Raw genomic sequence first — 11,284 nt, forward strand, 5'->3', positions numbered from 1 at the left:
TTGTGTTCTTGTAAAATATATCTCAAATATACAAATATGAGGAGAACATGGGAAAATATTGTGAAGGGGCTACAGTTAAAATTTTTCTGAACATATACAAAATCTTCTAAATGTCTCCAGAAAATACAGAAGTGGTGCTAGAAACTCTGTGGGCCTGATTTATTAAGCTCTTGAAGAGCAGGGTATCGTAATGGACATGATGGTGGTCCTAGAATTTTTTGACGTTTGCCCCCTCCAAAACAAATTATTGCCTGTTTGGAGACTTATGGCTGCTTTAACTTGCACAACTTCACTTACCAGTGTTTGAGCAATACCTCACTGGTTTAGCAGTTAAATGGAAGAAAGGAGGTTTTTTTTTTGTGCTTCAAGGCTTAGTTTAAAAGGTGGTTGGGAATGGACAGTCACTTTTGAACTGGCGGTGACTGTGACCACTGGGCAAAATCTTTAAAAAGTATCTGGCAAACTTTCCAAAGAAACAGAGTAGGGGCATCTGGCACTCACCAACCATCTATCAAAACATTCAGAACCTTATTTTTGGTTTTGAATAAGCATTGAGGTAGCAGCTGCTTTCTGCTCTTTGACTGATAGTCTGGCAGTTACCAGGAGCTCCCCGAAGAGCGTCCATGTAAGTTTAGAGTTAGCAATTTTGTTGCTGACAAGTTCTGGTTGTGTCAGTAAAGTACTCGTTATGTTACTGCGGATTTGTTTTTGGTTGTATCAGTACAGTACTGATTGCTTTTATGAACACCTTTATGTTTTTCTTTAATCTGCACTGAAGTCATATGCAAAATTGTTTACAGTTGTATCAGTCCAGTGTGTCTGTACTGTTAACTTGAAATACCCAAACATGCTTATTCCTGTTTTATATGGCTGTGTGCCCTAACCAATTAATAAAATGTCTTAAACATTATGTTCAATATTGATGGAACGTCTTTTTATTTACTAATAGAAATAAATAACACACAAATTTTAACAAACGGCCATTGTAATAGGTATAATAGGTATAGGTACATTTGCACAAAGACAGTTTAGCTGCTTCTTATGCTTATATTACTTATGAAATCAGCAAGAACATGTCTAACCTGCCGGCCAACCAGTACATACATAATAGGATTTAAGCAGCTGTTGGTATAGGCAATGGTATATAGAAGTGGCATGAAGGGTAAAACTTTTAGCATGACTACTAAGTTCATATTTCTAACAGCAGCCAGTAGAATCATTTCACCCAGAATTGCTGGTGTCCATGTGACAAAGTACACTATAATGATGGTGATGACTATTTTGTAAAGCCTGTGGGGGTTCACAGTCTGAGATTTCCGGACCTGTACGGCTATGGTGATATTAGAAAACAATATAACACAGAATGGAAAGAAATAGCCAATCACTAGGAGAGGGATAGTAAAACACTGTAATAAAAATATTATGTTATTCCAAATGGCAAGTGTGTTCTCATCACCGCAGCATTTTTCTGCTGTACATCCCCTGATAAAATAGTGGAACTTGCTGTTTACATCCAAGTAAACCTTCTCTTCTAAGTTTAGATGCTCAGTTAAATTAAATTTGAAGCCATTGTCAATGTATTTACCATATAACACATTGCAATATATATCATTTCCAATTCTAAACTCACCACTAAAAAGTAACACTGGGAGACTGATAAGTATGGTTATAATCCATATCATTAAGCAAATCCATCGTGAAATGCGTTGGGCGATAAATGTACGATGAAACATTGGCTTTGCTACAGAAAGAACTCGACTGATGTTTAATGCTATGAGGATGAAAATGCTAGCATACATATTGACACAGACAATGAAGAGAAAAATGTTACAAAGGTGTTTTCTATAACTCAAATGGCCCTCAAATATAGCAAAAACTTGGAGAGGCAATAGGAGGAGAGAGACAAAATCGTTGATGGCCAAGTTCAAGAACCAGATTTTAGATTTATGTTTCTTCAATACAAATATGTTGAAAAAGATAACAATGGCATTGCCAATCAGTCCTATGACACATGTCACCAAAGATAGCACAAAATGTATATTGCTTAGAGGAGCCGAATACTTGATTTGATATTCAATAATGTCCAGAATTTCTTCAGTGGAATAGCAGCGACTGTACATCGGCATTTTCCTTTTGGAAGGATGAAGCTGAAAATGAATAAATGGGAATGTCATAACATTTCATACATAAAGTAATAAACAGTGTTCACACTGTGGAAGGGTAAGTGATTTAATATAGCTAGCATCATACCACCAGTTTAGGCAATGTTCTACAGTGGTTCTAATGCACAGTCCTTGTCCCCTCTTCATTTAAGTGATAATAATACAGAGATACATTAATAATTGTTCCTCCTTTTTAATATACATCCATTGTCTTTGTATAGTTTCTCTGACATTTTGTAAACTATTTTATTTTGTTTTTGTTTCTGCATTATATCTAAAACCATCCCTGGGCAATTATGCTCTCATTTTGTCCTGGTGATCATTGTCATTCCAACAGAATGTAATCAGTAACAATTTCACAGTAGAAACCAAAACAAGAAGAAAGTTTTGAAGAAAGCAGTGTAAAAAGAAATTTGCCCTCAATTTAGCTAGATTTCTGCTCACTTTCTGTTGTTTTCCTGGGACAGGAATTATGTAATTATCCCATACTCTATGCAAAAATTGTATGCAAACTTTTAGGTTTAGCAATTATTTAAAGGCATTTGCTGTGTTATTTTAGGTTCAATATGAAATGTTCAAAGTTTGTCTATTAAAAAGAAAATCTTTCTGTGGTATATTTGCAAATACAATGTAATCCTCTCTCAAAGGTTGCATTTCACCAAGGACATAAGCTTGCTAGTTGGTATTTTGATTATCACATGTGCAATGTTGTCTGTCTAAACTGAAAGCACTTATTCCTATGGACATGGCTGCATTTTTGTAAGTAAACATTATTTTGTTTGAAGAAGCCACTGACCATTCAGACATCATGACCTCAATTCTAAGGATCTGCACAGTAACAAAAGCTAAATATTTCTCATTTGGCACATGAATGCTTCAGGATGGGACTGACATAAACACCAAAGAAATTATTTTGTTGCCCTAAGAATGTGAGAACTGAAGTTTAATTTCAGTTTAAAGTATCAGTCAAACAAAACTTAAGCATTTTTAGGTTTTAGCAGAAGGGTTACACAACCTGACAATTTCCTACATTTCTTGCAGATCCTATTGGTGGAATCTCTAATCTTGAGTTCCTAAATCTGTATACATACTCTGGTTATTATAAGAGGCCCTCACTCTCCCAGGATGCATTATTTTCATATTATGAAGATGATTAGGAAGTTCTGCAATACAATAATGGAGCCGGAACACAACAAACTCGAAGGTGGACAAAACAACAATCAAGATTTACAGAAGTCTCAGGTGATTCAAAACATATAGGAGTTGCAGGATTAACTTCCTTGACCAAATTCTATTTACTTTTAAATTAAAACTTCTGGGTGGACTGACCATCAAAGGTGTAATAAACTGCACAAATATTAACAGCAAAACACTATAATGCAATTCACCTAACGACCAATTCCCCAATCAGATCTTTAAACATAAACCTATCTTACCTGCTGCCCAGCAGAAGTAGATTTGATCCCTTCTAGTCAGCTAGCGATATAGCTAGTGTCCCCATTATCTCACAGTCTGTGGTTTAAAATGTTGAAAAACAATTTTCTGCTGCCATCTCCGTTAAAATGATCCACTCTTTCCTGGTTAATGGAATAACTCGATATTATCTTTGTTGCTTTGTGTCTTAATGTTTAGTTAGTAGTGAAAGTAATTCTGCTCTTGTAAAGCACATAACAAATATAAAACATAAGAGGGGGACATGGCATCTTGTACTGAAGGGTATTTGCATCCACATCCATCTGAGCAAGAGAAGGGGATTTAGGCTTATTCTACAATTTTACAGCACTTGTTGATTAATATATATGTGCATCGAGGGATTTTGCCTGATATCCAAAACCTTTATTGCCTTTCTTGGAGGCCTAATTATACTATAACAAGGCGGCCATTTTGGCCACATGGCATCCTTTATTACACAGTATTAGCATTTAACTCCATCCCAGCCAGAGAAGGAGAATTAAACTTTACCCCTACCTGACAGCAACCTGGTCATGAGGGCCACATCTTTTGCGGTCTTTATTGTCTTTTGTTTTGAAAAATTTTAAATAAAGAATGTTTAAAAAAAAAACATAAGAGGGGAACATGGGAGAATATTGTGAAAGGGCTATAGGTAACATTTTTCTAAACACATAAAAAAGTGGTGCTAGCAATACTAACTCTGCAATCCTGCCTTCCTTGGCCAGCAGTTTATTATTATTATTAAAAAACAGGATTTATATAGTGCCAACATATTATGCAGCGCTGTACATTAAATAGGTGTTGCATATTATAATGAATACAGACAGTGACACAGCAGAAGAGGATCCTGCCCCAAGGGCTTACAATCTAGTAGGTTAGCAAAGATGATCTTTAGATTGCGTGATTAGTAGGGTAGACCAGAGTTTGGAAACCCTTATGGTCATGGTGGTCCTTAAAATTTTTGAAGTTTGCCCCTTCCAAAACAAATTCAAGACCTGCTAGGAGATTTATGACTGAGGAAGGAAGCCTGGTAGTTCAGCTGTGCTGCCTTCATTCTCTGTGAGTGGTATGAAGGTTTGTAGTGTGTGGAAGATGAGGAGGATGGGAAAGCAAATGCCACATTTGTTTGATAATAGAAACTCTTCCTCAACAGTCATGCTAAAAAGATTGCTAGCTTGCTCCTGCAGAATTGGTATATCGCTGGTTGAAATTACTACAAACTTGAACTTGCACAATTTCTCTTACCAGTGAATGAGCATTACCTCAATGGTTTAGCCACAGAGCGAGCAGTTAAATAAAGGAACGTGAGATTTTTGCTTTGTGCTTCAAGATGTAGCTCAAAAGATGATTAGGATTGGAAAATCACTTTTGAACTGGGGCTAACTTGGCCACTGGGCAGATGCTTTAAGCCAGGGGTGTCAAACTCAAATACACAGTGGGCCAAAATTAAAAACTTAGACAAAGTCGTGGGCCAAACTTGAAACTGAAATAGCACTGCTCCTACAATTCCCTGTGTCAAGAAAACAATCCAATGAGGGGTTAATGTTATGAGTGGCTGAAACCACCCCTTCATTGAAATAGCACCACTACTACAATTCCCGGCGTACATAAAACAGTCCAATGCCGGGCCACGCATAGGCAGAGAGGCTGCTGGTCTATAAACGCGAGTGATGCTGGGACCTGTAGTAGATTTTTTGGATTGTAGAGAAATCCCCACATTTGGACATTGGTCTTAGTTATCCCATACTTTTGGGATGCAACATTTGAGCTGTAGAAATATTTTAGGCACATACTCAATGTGTTCATCATTATCCATTATATAAAAGGTTCAAGGTTTGCCTGTTTAGGAGAGAACCTGCCTGTGGTTACATTTGTAAATACATTGTATCCCTCTTTTAAATGATGCATTTCTTGGTGTTTTGATTGCTCCATGAGTTTTATCTTGGTTCTGATGATATTGAATGTTATGTGCATACATGTGTGTGATATACCCAAATACATACACCTAACCCCTCCACTATACTAAAGCTAATGAAGCCTATGAAGTCTATGAAAGCCCTTATTACTATTGATGTGGCTGCATTTTTGCAAGTAAACATGATCTTATCTAAGAGAGACACTGCCTACCCACACATCAGGAACTCAACCCCAAAGTCTGCACAGTAACAGAACATTTTCCATTTGGTACATAGATAGTTCAAGAAGAGGCAGAAATAAACATCAAAAGAAATTCTTATTTTTTTGCCCTAAGAATGTTATATTCAGACCATCAAAACTAAAGTAAATTTAAGTTTTAGAAGATGTCAAAGAGCTATATTACCCGACAATTTCTTATATCTTTTGGTGATCTTATTGGTGGGATCTCTAAGCTGGAGTCCGTGGCTTTGCATAACTACTGTGGAATTTTTGAAACAATTCCTACTATCTCTGTTGGATATATTCATTTCATATTATCAAGAAAGCAATGGTAGGTTCTGGAACATACAAAGGGTCATAGGAACACCCATGGAATACAATCAGGAATACAAAATAATAATCAGGAATCATAACAGTAAAGTCTGAGATGATCCAAGACATATAGGAAGTCTAGGGGTAAACTTCCTTGACTAAAGTCCATTCAAATAAACATATTAGGTGGACTGAACCTCTGCATTATTACAATGTAAAAAAAATACTTTTAACTTAATATAATGTAAAATAATAACTTAATAATAATTATATATTAAAATTAATACTATATTGTTTTCAGTTAACATAATGCCATCAATTGATTTTAGGAAGTAACATTAAAATACAGTAAAGCATTGCATTTAACATCTAACTTACCAATCAGAGCTTTAAACAAAAACCATCTTACCTGCAGCCTAGCAGAAATAGATTGGATCCCTTCTAGTCAGCCAGCGATGCAGCTAGTGTCCTGCTGCCATCTCAGTTAGAAAGATCTGCTATTTACTTTCAGACATTTAGTGGGCCCCTGGTTAATATAATAACTGATTATTTTCTGTATAACTTGGAGTTTCTTTGTTTAGTTAATTGTGCTCTTGTAAAAGACTTCTCAAATCGGCTAATAGGAGTGAAAAAATGGGAAAAGTTGTGAAGGGACTGCAAATAACATACAAATATAAAATAAAATAAATTGTATTCAAGTAAATCTATATATTTGTTTAGATTATACCCATTTTTGGCTAATAAAGACACAAGAATAGCAGTGTTCTGTGTCCTTCCATTCAGTAGAAGATAGGAAGCTAAATAAGTAAACAAATTATCTTCTCTTCAGATCTGGTAAATGCCTGTCTGTTTTACGCAATTACTCATACATGCTAAAAGCTATTATTCTCTTCTGAAAGTGATACTGAAATTTTGTATCAAACTATAAAGGATCAGCAATACCTCTAAAAAATCATAATTGTTATTACATAGTGATCTTTACATCTCTCAGATTAAAAAGTATAACCTTATTCAACAGACATTTAAAGATAGAGTATTGCCATATGAATTAAAGAATACTAAATAATTTAACAATCATTTTATGTAAGAGAATAGAGTGGAGGAGCAGTGCAAACCATTAGGCAGAAGTAAACCATGTTTTACTCACCTGTACCCGTTGCTTCGTGGGCCATGTTTTTCTCTTCGTCATTGCGATCTTTGGTCATTTTGATTGGTGGGGCCAGGATGACCTTTATTAAGTCCGGTCAACTGCAGGGGAAGCCTGGATATGCCAGGTATCCCCAACATAAGAGGAGATGAGCTGAGCATGTAAGCAATCAGGCAGGTAAGAATGCTTATTGCAGAATGGATACCTCCTGACCCTTTCTGTAATCAATACCTGCCTGCCAAATTTTTGTGGAACTACAAACAAGGCCTAGTTCTCACCAGAAGTGTCCCTGCCAATTTGGTTGATCTCATCCAGTTGATATTCCAGTAAGAAATCAAAATCCCAAAACACTGCACACACACATACAAGATTCAGCCCTTCCAATAATTTTCCTTTGAAAGAAAGCAATCAGAGTTCCAATCAGATGTTAACTCAAAACAACTTGTGTATCTTTGTGTTTGTCAACATGCCCAATCTATTCACAACTGATTGGATTCCAAAAATTGTTTTTTTATAATCAGTCAGATGCAGATGATAGGTGATGGGTTAAAATTTTTAGTCTTTTTTATGTAATTGTGAACTGCATGGAGGAATCAAACATGTCTAACTCTGATACTGAACATGATCAAAATTGTAACAGGTAAATAAACATTTTACATTGAATCCAAAAATGATATAACTAACATATTTAAACCTTTAGACCAACCAACCAACCCATGTAATGAAAAATCAATGCACCTGGAATAACACAGTATTCATTTAAAATATATCTTTAATTATTTTATGCATAAGCTCTTCATCTGATCAACCTATTTTTTATTATAAAGTAAATAAAAAAAAGGGTTCTTACTGTTCCCTAGGGATCTGATTACTATAATGTATAATAATAATTTGCTGTACAGCAGTCAAGTTGTGTCAGAGTAAAAAAACTGCCAACAATAAAGCAATTGAAAAGAAACATACAAGACACAAAGGGGTCTATTTATAATGCAATGAATCCAATAATCACCAAATATTCCCTAGTAAAAAATCTTCCAGGTCTATGTGTTTAAAATTGCTGTGATTAATTCTACACCAGAATATGTTTAGTGAGTGTAAGATCCATTGCTTTGTAAATATACCCTAAAGTAACAGACTTATTAAGATACTCTATCATTTCCTTATTAAGACGATTTCTCAATTTGGTTCTCAGCACAACAGCAATAAGACTTCCCATTCATTTTATTTAAAAACAGGAATTAAATCTTGAAATACTATATAGACCCAAACAGCAACAGGAAACATTGAGGTTACTCTACCAAGCTCTTCACTTCCCATGATGAATTATCCTCCTGCAAGAGATATTTCACTTTAGCTTAGTAAATGAGACAAAGTTCTGTTGAGTTCAACAATTCATTTATGTTCAAGGATACATCCAGTTTTCTTTCAGATTTCCTTGAAATTCTCTAAGTAATTCAGCCTCATTTTCTCTGTCATTAAACTCTTTCAACTGTACACAAATTCAAGAAATCAACAACAATCTTTTAACACAGTGGTTTAGAACCCCATCAGACCTTCATAAGGCTTATAATTCAGTCTCAGATCTCTGCTGTAACCCAAAATCTAAGAAATATAATATTATTATTATTATTATCAATAAACAGTATATATATAGCGCCAACATTCTATGCAGCGTTCTACTTTAAAAAGGGGGTTGCAAATGACAGATACAGAAAATGACACAGGAGGAGGAGAGGACCCTGCCCCGAAGAGCTTATAAATCCAAAGGGGGGGGGGTAACACAATAGGAGGGGGATATGGAATGATGGGTAAGTAGTGAGGGTTTAAAAGACAGAAGAAGATGGATAGGCAAGTTTGAAAAAACGGGATTTAGGGGCTCTTTTAAATGAGCAGAAAGTAGGAGCAAGCCGAATAGGATGAGGAAGACCATTCCAGAGAGTCGGGCTGTCTCTGGAAAAGTCTTGGAGCCGTGCATGTGATGAGGTTATGAGTGAGGAAGTCAGTAGTAGGTCATTGGTGGAGTGAAGAGAGCAACTAGAGAAATATTTTTTTTTTTACCAGGTCAGAAAGGTAAGTGGTTCAATAACTGTGGAGGGATTTGAAGGCAAAGCAAAGGAGCTTGGATTTGATTCCAAGGTGAAATGGAAGCCAATGGAGAGAACTACAAAGAGATGCAGCAGAAGAGGAGAGGTGGGAAGGATGGATGAGTCTGGCTGCAACATTCATAATAGATTGTAGAGGAAAGAGTCGGATTAGTGGAAAACCAGAGATGAGGTTGTTACAATAATCCAAATAAGAGATGATAAGAACATGTATCCCTGATTTTTACAGACTTTCCTCTTTTGTCTGAGTCTCTTTTTTAGTTTATTGGATAAGGCATACCCCTATTAAATGTGCCGAAATATTTGCGATCCCTGCGTCATAATAGACCCTAAAAATCACACGCGTTATTCAATAAATCAGTAGCCCCCCCCTCACACACACAGTTTATATATATATATATATATATGGAAACTTTTTGAAGAACTTTTGTATATATTTTCAAAATTCTAACTCCCCCCTTCCCAATAATCTCTCTCCCCACACCCCAACACTTATTCTTTTTACAGAGGTTTCTTCCTGGAAACTGGTAATAGTGATTGTTTCCAGTAACAGTAGAAAGATGAGCTCTGTACAGACTGTGCTGTACTATGGAGAGGATGGGGGAGATGGGAGATCTAATGGGAGGTGTTCTGTTCTACCCTCCATACTATTTGGTAGTAGGCTTTCCTTACTTATGTTGGAGCTGCTTCATTAAAGACAGCGAGGTAACATTCAATAAGCAGCAGGGGATATGGAGAAAGTAGAGATCCACAGAATGGGCCTAATTTAATAAAGTCCCCTGAGAATGTAGAAGATAGACGATCATGGAGGAACCTGGGTATTCCACCCAACCTGGAATATTCTGGTCCATGATTGGCCAACTAAAAGCAAATGATTTTTAAGAAATACATACCAGGTTAGCTGGATTCCCTAGGTTCTCCCATGATAGTCCATTTTCTCAAATCTTGGAGAGCTTTCATCAAAGTATCTAGGCACAATAATTACTTACTACTGCTAAACTCCTATTTTCAGCTTAGTCTTATGGATGACATGAGCTCAGGTTATACTGATCTGTCTGGGTTTTACTTTTGTCTTAACCTCCTAAACCAGCGGTCCCCAACCGGTGGTCTGCAAGAAAATTTTGGTGTTCCATGGCTTTGCCCGGTGCGTCCCCCAGGGGGGTCAGGAGCAGGACCCCGCTTGGGGGGGGCACACCAGCCAGAGCTGTGGACGATGTCTCCCGTATGCATCGCAGGCTCAGGGAAGTGGGCGGGCTTTGTTTCTTCACACAACCCACTCACTCTCCCATCGCAGGCTCACTATGGGGGAAGCTCCCCGCGCATGTGCGTTCCAAAGCAGGTAAATTTAGGGGTCCGTGGGTCCGAAAAGGTTGGCAACCACTATGATAAACTGTTATAAATCTCCCCTGTCCACTTCTTCTGGGCTCGCGACAAGGAAGAGGCAGCTGCACAGGCTCATGGGAGATTGGGAGTAACAATCCTCCACATATGGGAGTAACAATGAAGATTAGTGGTGACAACAAGCTCCACAGAGGATGGTAGTGATAACTGCCAATCTGACTACAGTGACCAGGTGCCTAAGTACTAAGCGCTTATATGTCTTTATAGGAAAAAGAATCTGATGTAGTAAAAAGAAAGCTGAATCAGTGGGGACCTTATTGTCTGCAAATTTCTGAGATCTCAACACCTGTTTTCCAGAAAGGCTGCAAAGCTGTACAGAGCAGGTGGACCATGGTTGCTACCTCTTCCCCACACCTCCACAACTTAAAGGTGTGGATAAGCTCAGGTGTCCTATACAAATGAGATACTATTTTAAAACCGAGTTCCTGAAACCTACTATTAATAGAGGCCTTATGGTACATGGAGAGTATTCGGACCCTTTGCTAGGGAGGTAAAAGTGACCTGAAGGTCTGAGTCTCATGAACCTAAATATGAGGGCATGTACTGCTACATTATTAAGGAAGGAGTAGAGT

General features: G+C 37.1%; 1 long non-coding RNA gene across 1 annotated transcript; it reads right to left on the reverse strand.

Annotated features, from left to right (window-relative positions):
* Window positions 1-918: 918 nt before the first annotated feature.
* Window positions 919-6,881, reverse strand: LOC140334515 (uncharacterized). The gene is made up of 3 exons (XR_011921572.1): window positions 6,472-6,881; window positions 3,599-3,739; window positions 919-2,147 (listed from the first exon to the last, which is right to left on the reverse strand). It is a non-coding gene; the product is annotated as an uncharacterized lncRNA (long non-coding RNA).
* Between the last annotated feature and the right edge of the window lie 4,403 nt (window positions 6,882-11,284).

The sequence above is a fragment of the Pyxicephalus adspersus genome, chromosome 7 (genome assembly GCF_032062135.1).
Source record: "Pyxicephalus adspersus chromosome 7, UCB_Pads_2.0, whole genome shotgun sequence".
Taxonomy (NCBI): Eukaryota; Metazoa; Chordata; class Amphibia; order Anura; family Pyxicephalidae; genus Pyxicephalus; species Pyxicephalus adspersus.